Raw genomic sequence first — 15150 nt, 5'->3', positions numbered from 1 at the left:
CATTTGAGATAACCACAGTTAACATTTTGTGCATTTCTCTTGTCTATGTACATTGTTTTTCCTGTAACTAAAATTTTATCTGTTGGGGCATATTTACATTTTTTCAGGGTCTCTTAAGCTGTAAGAAACTATGGTGAACTGCCTTAGGCATGAACCTTCATCTGCATTTTATTTTTTCCAGCTTCATTGAGATATAGCTGATACACAACATCGTATATGCTTAAGATATATGACATGATGACTTAATATATGTATATATTGTAAAATTATTAGCACAGTAAGATTAGTTAACATCTCTTCCTCTCATATAATTATGCTTTCTGTGTGTACGGTGAAAACATTTAAGATCTATTCCCTTAGCAACTTTCAAGCATTTCATACAGTGTTGTTAACTAAAGTCATCATACTCAGGGCGCCTGGGTGGCTCAGTCGGTTAAGCCTCCGACTTCAGCTCAGGTCAGATCTCATGTTCGTGGGTTCAAGCCCCGCATCGGGCTCTGTGCTGACAGCTGGCTCAGAGCCTGGAGCCTGCTTCCGGTTCTGTGTCTCCTTCTCTCTCTGCTCCTCCCACTCTCATGCTCTGTCTCTCTCTATCAAAAATAAGTAAAACATTAAAAAAATCAGTTTCAGTGATCCTACAAATGGTATTAAACTTTAAAAAAAAATGTTAAAGTCCTCATACTCTATATTAGATTCTCAGAACTTATTCATATTCTACCAGGAAACTTTTTACTCTTTGACCAACACCTGCCCATTTTTCCTTCTCTCTAGTCCCTGGCAATCATGGTTAGTTCTACTCTGTTTTTGAGTTCAACTTTTCCAGATTTCACCTGTGAATGAGAACACAGTATTTGTCTTTCTTTGTCTGGTTTATTTCATTTACCATAATGCCCTAATGGTCCACCCATGTTGTTGCAAATGAAAGGATTTCTTTCATTTTTATGGCTGAATAATATTCCATGGTCCACTTTTTCTTTCTTCATTCATCCATCACTGCATACTTGGATTGTTTCTGTGTCGTGGCTATTGTGAATAATACTGTAATGAATGTGGGGGAGCTGATCTCTCTTCAATATCTTTTATTCATTTCCTTTGGACATATATACCCAGTGTGGGAATATATAGTTCTTTCTTTAAATTTTTGGGGAAACTCCATGCTGTATTTCATACTGGCTGTTCCAGTTTATATTCCCACCAGGAGAGTACTAGGGCTTCCTTTCCCCCACTGCCTCACACACACATGTTATCTTTTGTCTTTTTGATAATAGCCATCCTAAGAGGTTTGAGGTAATATCGCATTGTGATTCTAATTTCTGTTTCCCTGGATGGTTAGTGAAGTTGAGTATCTCTATATACCTGTTCATCATTTGTATCTCTCCTTTGGAAAAATGTCTGTTCAGGTCTTCTGCCCATTTTTTAAATTGGATTATTTGGGTGGGGGGGTGGAGTTGTATAAGTTTCTTATGTGTTAGAAAACTCCTTATATAATACACTGTTTGCAAATATTTTCTCCCATTATGTAGGTTGACTCTTTATTCTGTTGATTATTTTTTTTTGCTGTGCAGAATCTTTTTAAGTTTGATGTAGTCCCACGTAATTATTTTTGCTTTTGTTGCTTGTGCTTGTCTTACGATATCCAAAAAAATCATTCCCAAGACCAATGTCAAGGAGTGTTTTCCCTGTGTTTTCTTCCAGGAGTTTTATAGTTTTAGTCTGACGTTTAAGTCTTTATTTCAAGTTAATTTTTGTGAGTGGTGTAAGAGAGGTAGCAGTTTCATCCTTTTGCAGGTGACTATCCAGTTTTTAGAGCACCACATTGTTTTACGTTTATCTATTTTGAGAGAGATAAAGCACTAGGTGGGAAGAGACAGAGAGAGAGAAAGAGAAAGAATTCCAAGCAGGTGTATACTATAAGTGCAGAGCCAGACATGGGGCTCAAACTCATGAACCATGAGATCATGACCTAAGCTGAAACCAAGAGTGGGATACTTAACCAACTGAGCCACGCAGGCCTCCCTTTCCAGCACCAATTGTTAAAGAGGCTTTTCCTTTTCCTATTGGTTAATCTTGGGTCCCTTGTCAAATAATACTTGATGATATATGCTTGGGTTTATTTTTAAGCTTTCTGTTCCATTGGTTTGTGTCTGTTTTTGTGATGTGTGTATCTATGTATGTGTGTATGTGTGTGTGTGTGTGTAGGACAGTGTGGACATTGTAACAATATTAATACTTCTGATCCATGAACATAAGTATCTTTCCATTTCTTTGTGTCTTTTTTAATTCATTTCATCATCTTTATAATTTTCAATGCACTTTATAATTTTCAGCTCACCTCCCTTGGTTAAATATAAACTAAGTATTTTTTAATGCTATTTTGAATGGAATTATTTTCTTTATTTCTTTTTTCAGCTATTTTGTTGTTACTATGTAGAAATGCAACAGTTTACTGTATGTCGATTGTATCTTACACGTTTACTGAATTTGTTTATCAAATCTGTTTTTTGTGGGATCATAGAATTTTCTATATAAAATATCATATCCTCTGCAAACAGACAATTTTACTGCTTCCTTTCTGACTGGGATGCCTTTTGTTTCTTCTTTTTTGGCAAGGATTTCCTAGTACTGTTGAGTGGAGTATTGAGAGGGAGAATCTTGTCCTGTTTCTCATCTTAGAGGAAAAGCTTTCAGCCTTCCACCATTGAGTATGTTAGCTGTGGGCCTGTCTTATTTGGGCTGTATGTTGTTAAGGTACATTCCTTCTAAACTCAATGTATTGAACATTTTTAATCATGAAAAGATATTAAACTTTGTCTAATGATTTTCTGTATCCATTCATATAATTTTTGTTTCTCTTCTATTAATGTGGTCTCTCATATATATTTATTTGTGTATGTTGAACTACACTTGCATCACAGGGAAAAATCTCCCTTGGTCATGGTGTGTAATCCTTTCACTGTGCTGTGAATTAAGTCCTGGTACTTTTTTGAGAACTTTTGTACCTATATTAATCAGAGATATTGGCCGGTAGCTTTCTTATTTTGTAGCATCTTTATATGGCTTTGGTATCAGAGTAATGCTGACCTCATAAAATGAGTTTGGAGCTGATCTCTCCTCTTCAGTTTTCTGGGAGAATTCGAGAAGAATTGGTGTTATTTCTTTAAATGTTTGATAGGTTGTACTGAATATTTGCAAAAGATATATCTAATAAGGGGTTAATATCCAAAATACATTAAGAACTTATATAACTCAACACCAAAAATACTCTGATTAAAAAATGGTCAAAGCTAAGCAAAATAAGTCAGGCAGAGAAGGACAGATACCATATGTTTGCACTCATAGGTCTAGCAGGAGAACAGGAGAAACCTAATGGAGGACCAGGGGGAGGGGAAGAGGGAGAGTTGAGGAGAGAGAGGGACGCAAAACTTGAGAGACTATTGAATGCTGAAAATGAACTGAGAGTTGAAGGGGAAGGTGAGGGGGGAAAAGAGGTGGTGGTGATGGTGGAGGGCACTTGTCGGGAAGAGCACTGGGTGTTGTATGGAAACCAATTTGACAATAAACTATTTTAAAAAAAAGATAGCAAAAAAAAAAAAAAGAAAAAATGGTCAAAGGACCTACATAGACATTTTTCCAAAGACATACACATGGCCAATAGACACATTAAAAGATGCTCAGCATCACTAATCATCAGGAAAATGCAAATCCCTGAGATTTCACCAGGTAAGATACCACCTCACGCCTGTTAGATTGGCTAAAATCAAGAAGACAAGGAGCAACTAGGGCTGGCAAGGATGTGGAGAAAAAGGAACCCTTGTGCAGTGGTGATAGGAATGTAAATTGGTACAGTCACTGTGGAAAACAGTGTGGATGTTTCTCAAAAAATCAAAAACAGAACTACCCAATGGTCCACTAATTACACTATTGGGTGTATACCCAAGGAAATAAAAAACACTAACTCAAAAAGATATATGCACCCCTTTGTTTATTGAAGCATTATTTACAATATTCAAGATACGGGAGCAACCTAAGTGTCCATCAATAGAGAAATGGATAAGGAAGATGTGTGTGTGTGTGTGTGTGTGTGTGTGTATACATATTCACACAATGAAATATTATTTTAAAAAAAGAGATAAGATCATGCAGTTCGAGACTACATGGATGGACCTAGAGAGTATTAGGCTAAATGAAATAAGTCAGGCTAAGAAAGACAAATACTATATAATTCTACTCATAAATGGAATCTAAAAACAATGCATAAACAAACGGAAAGCAGAATCAGAACTATGAGTACAGAAAACAAACTAATGACTGCCAGAGAGGTTGGGGGGTGGGGTGGGAAAAATGGAAGAAGGCAAGAGGTCTCCAGTTATGGAATGAGTAAGTCACAGGAATAAAAAGCAGAGCATAAGGAATTTAGCCAATGATATCATAATAGCAATGTGATGGTATAAGTGACCATAGCATAATGTATAAATTTGTCAAATCATTAAGTTGTACACCTGAAACCAATGTAACATTGTGCCTCAAATATACTCAAATCAGAAAAATAAATGAATAAAAATAAATAAAGCTTTGGTAGGCTTTACCAGTAGAATCATCTGGTCATGGGCATTTCCTTGTTGAGGGGTATTTGATTATTGATTCAATCTCCTACTCGTTATGATCTGTTCAAATCTTTACATATTCGTCATTCTATCTTAACAAGTTGTATGTTTCTAGAAAGTTATTCGTGTGTGTTCTGTGTTATCCAATTTGTTGGCGTATAATTGTTCATAGCAGTCTCTTTTGAGAGACTACAGTCTCAATTATAATGTTTCCTGTTTCATTTCTGATTTTATTTATTGGAGTATTTTCTCTTTTACTTAGTGCAGCTAAAGGTTTACCAATTTTATCTATCTTAGAAAATCAGCTCTTACTTTCATCTTTTATTTGAATCATTTTTATGATCTCTATTTATTTCTGCTCTAATCTTTGTTATTTTCTTGTTAACTTTGCACTTAGTTTTTTATTCTTTTTTTAGTTCCTTGAGGTATAAAATTAGATTGTTTATATGAGTTCTTCTTATTGTAGGTATTTATCACCCTGACTTCCTTCTTAGAATTGCTTTTGCTACATCCTATTAAGTTTGGGCATGCTGTATTTTCATTTGCTTTTTAAAATATATATAATAAGTTATTGTCAGTTAGCTAACATACAGTGTAGTCTTGGCCTCAGGAGTGGATTCCTGTGATTCATCACTTACGTACAATACCCTGTGCTCATTCAAACAAGTGCCTCCTTAATCCCCATCACCCATTCTCCCCTTCTGCCCTCTAACCCCTCTTCTCAACCAATCCTCAGTTTATTTTCTGTATTTAAATAGAGTTTCCTATGGTTTGGCTCCCTTTTAATCTGTAACTTATTTTTCCTTCCCTTCTCCTATGGTCTTCTGTTAAGTTTCTCAAATTCCACATATGAGTGAAAACATATGATATTTGTCTTTCTCTGACTGACTTAATTCACTTAATTCAGTTAATACCCTCCAGTTCCATCCATACTGTTGCAAATGGCAAGGTTTCATTCTTTTTGATCACTAAGAAATATTCTATTGTATATACCACATCTGCTTTATCCATTCATCAATTGATAGACATTTGAACTCTTTCCATAATTTAGCTATTGTTGATAGTGCTGCCATAAACATTGGGGTATATGTGCTCCTATGCATCAGCACTCCTGTATCCTTTGGATAAATTCCTAGTAGTGCTATTGCTGGGTCAGAAGGTAATTCTATTTTTAATTTTTCTAGGAAACTCCACACTGTTTTCCAGAGTGACTATGCAAGGTTTTCTTTTCTTTTTTTAATGTTTATTTATTTTTAAGAGAGAGATAGAGTGAAGAAAGGGCAGAGAAAGGGAGAGAGAAAATCCCAAGCAGGACCCATGCTGATAGGAGGGCTCAACTTCATGAACTGTAATGTGGGGTTCAACCTCCTGAACTGTGAAATCTTAGTCTGAGCCAAAATCAAGTCCAATGCTTTACAGAGTGAGCCACCTAGGCAACCCTCCTTTTTTTTTCAATAAATATTTTATTTTCCTTTTGATTTCATATTTGACCACTGGTTATTCAGCAGTGTGTTGTTTAAATTTCCACATATATGTGAATTTTCCAGCTTTCCTCCTGTTATTAATGTCTAGTTTCATACAGTTGTGGTCAGAAAAGATACTTCATATGATGTCAGTCTTATAAATTTGCAAAACGTATTATTTAAACTAACATATGATCTATCCTGGAGAATGTTCTGTGTGTGCTTGAGAAGGAAGTGTACTCTGTTGCTTATTGCATCCAGTGTTCTGTGTATGTGTGTTATGTCCATTTGTTCACGTGGCCTTAAGCATATTTCAAGCCCAAAATTTCTTTACTGGTTGTCAATATTTTAATATTTTCCTACTGATTTTCAGTATTTCCTTATTAGTCTCTTATTAATGATCTATACATTGCTGAATGTGGGGTATTGAAGTCCTCTATTGTCTATTTCTCTATTTAGATGTGTATTTGCTTAAGTATTTGCTTAATATATTTAGGTGTTCTAATGCTAAGTAGATATTAAATTTACAGTAGTCACGTATCCTGTTGATGAATTGACCACTATATCATTATATAATGACCTTATTTGCATATTGTTACGGATTTTGACTTAATGACTTTATGAGATATAAGTATAGATACCCCCAATCTCTTTTCATTTCTACTTACAGAGAGTATCTTTTTCCATCCTTTACTCTGTGCCTATGTGTATCCTTAAAGTTGAAGTGTGTCTCCTGTAGGCAGCATATAGTTGGACCTTTCATTTTTTGACCTAGCCAGCGAATCTATACCTTTTGGTTGGAGAATTTAATCCAGTTACATTTAGAGTAATTATGGATAGGTAAGAATTTTATTAATTGTATTGCCATTTTATTAATTGTGTTCTGTTTTGTAGGTCTCTTGTTCTTTCTTCCTTTCTTGCTGTATTCCTTTGTGAATTGATGAAATCACTTGGTGGTGGAGGTAGAAATAAGAACAAAGAAACAAAAGTGTTTCTTGGATAAATATTTGACAAATATAAGATATTACAGTTATTCACTTAAATAAGCATTCAGTCTCAGTTTCTAGCCTCTGTAGCCTTCTCCACTTGTGTTTTGTATGATTACTGCTTGTTCCCACTTTGGGCTCCCCCATAAATCCCTGAGGTCTTCAGTATGGAGGACCTTGTCTTACGCATCTTTTTCTTCCAAGTACCAAGCACATAGTGGAATTATTGAAACAATAACTAAATATTAAATATACTTCCAGGCTAGCAAATCTAAGATTTACATCACTAAGGGGATTTAGAGCTACAGCTCTTTAGATGTTCTTCTCATTTTTTGATACAGTTGTTTCATTCCTCAAATGAAATATTGAGGAAAATATATTTTTCTAGTTATAATTGGAAGTTATTATTTACTGTTCTAATAAACATGCCTAAATCTCTCTCTCTCTCCTGTCTCTCTCTCTCTCTCTCTCTCTCTCTCTCTCACACACACACACACACACACACACACACACACACACATTGTCACAAAGCCTCTGACTCTGCCTCTTCATTTGCTATTAGGGTGTTTAGAATGTGACTCATTTTAAACCCAGAGGAAAATATCCACTGTAATCATGATGTTTACAGATGAAGCACTGGGCAGCAGTGCAGTACTTTTAAATACAAGGAAAAATATCTACACCCCTAGTCACCATAAACAGAATGGATTGAGAGAATGCAAAAATGAAGGGCACAAAGTTGGTAAGCACGTTGATTGAACTGGGATCTGACACTTACCTATATCATCATATTTTATATGACTAGATTTCATCTCTTAGGACAGGACATTTAAGGTGGTATGTGTTTGTACTTGGTTGATGCATGTTATAGAATCCATTGTTTCAGAACCTAAGACAAATTGTGAGTTGTAGTTACATAGCAGAAACTATTCTGTAGCCAAAGCTAAACATTGACTGGTCCCACAAATACTCTTACCTGTGCTTTTATTTCATTGTCTTCACCCTCTTGTAGATATTTCCTTTTCATATTTCTATTTGTTTTTCAGGAGCAAAACCTTAAAAGTTAAATCTGTAATTTTTTTCTTTGTTCTGTAAAACACATTGAAATCATTTGCTCTTTCACTTTTCTGAGACCAGATTTTAATGTTACAGGTTCAGATTCCACCCAGAATGAAGTGAAGTGAGGATTCTGTAGGAAGTAGTAAAAAAAAAAAAAAAGAAGAAGGATTGCTATAATAGCTTATTTTTTTAAAGTGTGTACTTTAAAAAGGAAAATTATAAGAGCTTTCCTTTCAAATTTAAAAGGATATTAGTATTCAGGTTATGATAAAAGATATTAGAAACAAAACAAATGCTATTTGGACAGAAGAGAATTAAAACTAAGAGACCTTTGACATGGTGGAATTTGAACCCAAGAAGGTCATAGAAGCACATCTGATTACAAGGAGACTGAGCCCATGAAGGGTAAAGACTCACCTACCAGAGTTAGTTAATAGCAGATACTGACCAAGAATTTCTTCTTTTTTTGTAAAAGAAAAAAATTTATGATTATAAAATTAATAGATGTTCATTATTTTATCTCCTTATACAAATTTCGCTTTGGCATGTAATTGAAAATGTGTTCTTTTCTAGAGTGTATAATTGTCAAGAGTATGTAATATTTCACCTCCTTTTATAAACAAATTAAAGCTAACACATCCTACAAAGTATGATTACCTATGATTTATCTTATGAGAGAAGCCTAAAACTCCTAAATAACCATTGGAAGGATGGCATGTTTTCCAGAGGATGTTTCTGAGTAACTAAAGGATCAATAGACAGCTGTTGGGTTTTTCGGTAGCCAGGAAGTTCATAATCCTTGAAGAATTATTCTTTCCTTTGACTTATACATGAATACCTGCCAAATAAAGACAGTTGGGAATCCTTTTAAACAAAAATTTTAAACATGCTTTAAGAACATGTGAGCAATTTAGTTGGGAAATTTAAAAGAAAACTGTAATCCCCTGACTGGAGATACCACTAACTTTCTAGTTAGGAAAGATTTAATGGCTTCCTCTCTGATGTGCACAGAAATTAATAAAATCTCTTTCTCTAAATTGAAAGTAAAAGGGACTCCAAACTTTGGTTTCTCTCCATAAGATAACCCAAATGACCGTCAGAGTTCCTATTACTTACTTTCTTCTCTAACTTGAAGGCCTAAGTTTTCCAAATGCTGTGCTTTAGACTTGTTCCACCTTAAATATTTTTTGTAATGAAATTTCATGCAATAAAACCTGATGTTGGATAGGTTAGCAAGTTCAAGGACCTAGAGTAATTCATAGAGGTGGCAGCACATGTGAATTTTCAATTAGTTTTACTCTTTGACTCTCCTAGGAGGAAATGCATTAATATCCCTATTTCAAAACCAGACTGGCCATTCTAGATTCCAGTTCTATTCTTTATGTGTGTCAAAAACAGAGAAAGCCATATGTTCTCTCAAGGACTTCTCTCTGGTACAGAGACATTAGTTTTAGGGTCATTTCCTGTCATTTTTCTTAATGATCTTAAACACATGCATAACTGTATAGCAGCCATATAACAAATTGTAGACTTCTCTAAGGTAATAGTGCAGGGTGACCCATACCTGATGGATATCAGATTAATCACCTGAAAAAGATTCTAGAACATTTCCTGACACCCGAACTATTTTGCATATATTTCAAATACATATAATAAATTACATTCATTAAGTTCTCATTTATTGTTCCCTATAAATAACCTACTATTAATTTGCAAGAAAAGCCCTGAAAAACTTTATTCCCAAAAAATTAAAGATCTGGTTGTCTCACTCTGATTAAAGAGAAATTATATTAGGTATATTTGGAATGAGCTTGAAGTGGGTTCAAGGCAAATTCCACTGCATTGTACCTGTGTAACATCTCTGAGCCTCAGGATCCTTTTCGAGGCAAAGAAGATATCATTAAGTATTTTTATTTCTTTTTAAGTAGGCTCTATCCTCAACATAAGGCTTGAACTCAAGACCTCAAGATCTAGAGTCTCATGCTCTACCAACTGAGTCAACCAAGTGCCCCAGTAATAAATATTTCCTAATATTTAGTGAGATAATATATGAGAACATGTAGTACAATGGTTTGGATGGAGATTAGTTACAGATACACATATAAACAGATATTCCACCATTTCACCATTGCAAGCCTTAACTTCCACAGTGAGAATGGAGAATATTTAAGGAGAATGGAGAAAATGGACCTTCAGAAGAGAAATTACATGTCTTGTGAATAATAGAGTCTAAGTATAAGCACTCAAAAGATGAATCCTGAGCTACATACGAGGAATAATACTCTGAGTACCAGAACAGGCCCAAAGATACTCAAGTATCCTTTATTTAAAAAAAAAAAAGCCCTCGAATGATGCCTGTTATGATCTCTAACTTATATTTTCTCTATTGTTTTCCTGACCATCTTCTTAAAAAATAGTTTATTTTCCATTTTTTAAAAATTTCATTCATTTCTAAACCCATTAAAGTATAATTTGAGGATGACAAGTACCAGTGGAATGACCAAATCTAGCTATACTTTCTACTTCCCTAACTTTCAGCAGTATTTGATGCTATTAGCCATTTGCATCTTCTTGGAATGCTCTTCTTCCTTTGCCCCCATCATAAAACCACCCTGCCTTCCCTTCTACTCCTGTAGCAGCTGTCCCCAGACTGAATTCAGTTTCTCATCTGTAACTTTGGGGCTACTGAAGCCTTCTCTCTAAGGGATACGGGGAGGGTTAAGCAAGCTATTGGTGTTCTGAGCCGGCAGGAAGAATGGGATTGGGAGAATCCTCAGTGTGTATCATTCCAACACCCCCTTGTGTGTCCAGAGGCTCCAACCTCAGAGCTTTGCCCATTCAGGGTCGCTTTAGAACCAATCCCTTGGTTATTCTCTCTTGTTTGAGCTGCAGGTTTTAATGTGATCTCTTCTGCTTTTCATCTTCCAGAGATTTTTCACACTTTACAATCCACTAAGGTTCCTTTTCTTACTTTAAAGCATGATTGTGACTTTTTAAATGTATACTTTTCTTATATATTCCTGGGTTTTGGAGCAGGAGAGGATAGTCTATGTTAGCATCAATGTGTGTTAGTTTCTCTCATTCAGCTTTTGGCTCCTTTTTGCCAACTTTGTCTCTCATTTTAGTGATGCATTCAGTTTGTCTGTTGAATAATTTTTGTTGTTGCTTCTTAAAAGTAAGATGAATTAAGTATTGGTTTTCTTTCTGGACTCAAGCAAGGACAACACTAGTAGTAGCAATAGCAGTGGAAAATGAAAGACAGAGGTGGGTCTAAAGCATAGATTTCAGAAGCATATTTGAAGACTTGATAATTGTTGGAATGTGGAGAATTAAGGAAAGGCCTGCCTTTAGATTTCTTATTAAACTAGATCTTCTTATTAAACTAGATCTTCTTATTAAGTATAAATTACTGCAAATTAAAGAAAAAAATTGCCAGTATTTACTAATTACTTAAGTGTTTCATTATTTAAGTTTCATATGTACCCTACATCAGAAACTCATCTCAGACTTTAATTTTACAACTTCATGCCCAGTGTAGTCAATGGTTTAAAATTGCACCCTAATAACTGGGTGAGAATGGACACTGGTGCATCCACTATGGAAAACAATATGGAGGTCTCAAGTTAAAATCACTACACGAAATCACTGTCTCAAAGAGATTATCTTGGAAACAGTCCGAACATCCATCATTGGATGAATGGATAAAGTAAATGTGGTATATACGTATGCAGGACTATTTTTCAGTCATAAAAAAGAAGGAAATACCTACTTATCTCACTTAGTATAAGTGAGTGCTCACAAACAAAGACCAAAACTGTGTGTGCTCACTTATATGTGGAACCTAGAAAAGGCCAAACTCAAAGAATAGAGAGTTGAATGGTTGCTGCCAAGGACTGAGGGTTTGGGGAGATGAGATGATGTTGGTCAAAGGCAACAAACTTCCAAATAGAAGATGAATAAATCCTGGAGGTCAAATAGTGATAATAATTGACAGTATTTGAAAATTCCCTTGAAAATTGTTAAAAGAGTAGATCTAAACTGTTCTCCCCACCAAAAAAGAAAACAAAAGAAAAGTAATTCTGTGAGTGAATGGAGGTGTTAAGTAACCTGATTGTGGTAATCATTTCACAATATACACATATTGTCACACCCTACACCTTAAACTTACATATGTTGTATGTCAATAATATCTCAATAAAGCTAGAAAAAAAGATAAGGAAAAACATAAAATTGCACTCTAAGTTCTCAATCCTTCTGCATGCAAACACAGATCGTGGTATTCCATAATATATGATTAAACATGCAGGATTTTTACATCTCATTTTATATATTCCATTAAATTTTGCTTTTAGACCCAAAGATTTCTAAATGACTTCCACTTCTACTGTGAAATGAAGATGTTTCCCTTTCATCTCTCTGATAGCCAGTGACCCAGTTAATTTCAGCAGTACTTTTGAGCAATACGATGTTTCAGATTCTATGCAAGCATTGGTGAGCCGAAAATAAATAAGATACTGCCTTCCATCAAGGAACTCAGAGTCAGATGTGGAAACAGAAAGTTATATATAATTACACCACTGTGAGACATGTGCACTAATTTGCAGAAGTGGTACAGAGAAGCCAGTGACTAACCCTTTGAGGAATGGTCAGAGAGGAAATGGCACCCGTGAAGAATTTATACTAGCAGACATTTAAGGCAAGAGCAAGTACAAACTTATGAAGGCATCAGTAAACACAGCAGGTTCAAGGAACCACAAATAGTTCCGTCTAACTGGAGAGTAAGTTTTGAGAAGTAAAGAAAGATACAGGATAAGGCTAAACAAGTGTGCAAGGGTCAGATAAGGAAATGCCTTTTATATCATAATAAGTAACTTAGACTTTATACCACAGGCAATGGAAGACAATTCATGTTAGAAAAAGTGTCATTGAATCAGAATGGTGTTCTTAACAGACCAGTTGTATAGGTGTATGTAGGATAAATTTGGAGGAACAAATTAGGGGTCCATTTTTATGGACCAGGCATGACATTAGAAAGACTGGAACTGCAACGGTGGAGTATAGAATCCAACAAATACTTTGCTTTTTAAATAAGCAAAAATCATTTAGGTGGACCACTATCTTTCCCTTGCATGACAAGTGGTTATGAGCCCTATTTTCTTTATAGTCAGCTACTAACCAAAGTCATTCTGGCAAACTTGACGTCCTGCATGATCTGTCCTCTTTGATAAATGTTTGGGGGAGTCAAGACAGTCACCTGTCAAAATTGATAAGTGAGGTGGCCGCAGGGACTGCAGTCTTATTTGTAAGGGCACGGCTGCCAGCACTTGCAGCCTGTTTACCTCTAGACGGGTCTGTCTCGCTCCGAGACTCTTCTGTTTCTCCCCCAATAGCCCCAAAACGCATTGAGGCTATGCCTACCTATGCGAGATATTCATTCCCGAGTTGTCTGCAAATGCCAGAGGAGGATAAAGAGGCTACTTTCATTAGGCTGTTTCACAACTGAAGAGTTTCAATATCTTTAAAAGGGAAAGCATGAACCTGACCAATTCTCTGTGGGCATTTAGCAAAATAGATAGTAAATTCTGTGAAATAGAAAAGCCCAAGGGATTACTGTGCAGTGTACTTCTAAAATCCTAAAATGCTCATTACCTCATGCATGGAAGGTATCTGAGGAATAAGGAGCCATTTTTTTTTATTAAAAGGACTTAGTTCTGAACAATAGAGTGGCTGGTGTTTTTAAATTAAATACACAGGAAGGCACTTAAACTTCATCTTCTGCTTTTGGGAAGGAAAGAAATGAGAGTCTCAGAGGACCACCCCAACCCTGATAAGTCCACAGCACAGTCTGTACAATAAACATTTTTTTTCTTTCTTTTCTCTTTACGAATGGGATTGTGGTGATCTATGTACCTGAACACATTGCGTGCAAAATCAAAGACGAAAGAGCCAAAACCTAAATACAGCAACAGCAGGAGTTTGGTGTACCCGTGGTGTGGTCATTAACAAAACTTCCATTCACAGTGGAAACTCAAAACTTCGTAACATGAACATTTTCTTTAAATGAGATGCTTGCAGCAGTTAGGGAAACTAATTATGGCAGGCATCCAGTACTTCTCTTGCCAGACCATTCTGCCTCACACTGTTTACTTCAGGACACTGTTTTGAAGATTAAACTGATTTTTTTCTCTAAAAAACAATGATTCTTTGATACTATGATGATCTTTACCTTCTAGCACAATGGCAGTGAATGGCCAGGTTCTCTCTGCCAAACGTGTTCGACAGTTTTTATAACCCTGGCAATGTTCTTAAAGGTTTTGCCTTTCCTCTACTGCAGACATTTGCCCAACTGACAGTTGAAGTTCAATTTTTCATTGAGATTTGTTTAAGCCCTTCCTGTGATACAGCCTTCACATTCTCCTGCTGAGATTTTTCCAAGACCTAACAGACCCCATCATTAGAAAACATTTTATAGTACTCACATTGGCTTTCCTTATGTTGAATTACATCCAGTGTTTCCTCTCCATTGCCCATTATAGAGTAATTTGCAGAATTTCTGCATTTTAGCCAGGAACATTCAGAGGGAGTGACTGCCTGGGATGGTGGATTGCCAAGCTGGGAAGGACAGAGCCCTAGGGCTGGTGTATGTTCCAGAGGAGGGTGTGTGCATTCCGAATTTCCATGTGTACCGAAATTACGTTCTCTATAATTACACGTTTCTTGTCCCCCTTATAAATTCATGGATACACATGCTTGCACAGGCCATTTCCCACACACTTACTTCTCCTAGATTAGATATTGAGTTAAATTTGGATACTCCTAGTGGTATTAGAAGGCTAACAGAACACACTTTAGTGCTATAGTAAGCCATGTGCCCATGTGCCCTCTTTTGTTTATAAGAATGCTATCCTTACTATCAAGTATCAGACACACTTAAAAGTGTTTTATAGGAGTTGTATTGGATTTTTGCATTCATTCATGGAATTTTTTTTTTACATCATGTGCATTAGTATAAAAGATGTATACAATCTCTTCCCTCAG

General features: G+C 35.8%; 1 protein-coding gene across 2 annotated transcripts in view; it reads left to right on the top strand.

Moving 5' to 3' along the window:
* Positions 1-15150, top strand: part of PDZRN4 (PDZ domain containing ring finger 4) — a 350607-nt gene that overhangs the window by 295909 nt on the left and 39548 nt on the right. The window lies entirely within an intron of this gene.

This window comes from Suricata suricatta, chromosome 10, assembly GCF_006229205.1.
Source record: "Suricata suricatta isolate VVHF042 chromosome 10, meerkat_22Aug2017_6uvM2_HiC, whole genome shotgun sequence".
NCBI lineage: Eukaryota > Metazoa > Chordata > Mammalia > Carnivora > Herpestidae > Suricata > Suricata suricatta.
Note: the sequence above shows the minus strand (reverse complement) of the source record. Positions and strands in the feature narration are given on the sequence as shown.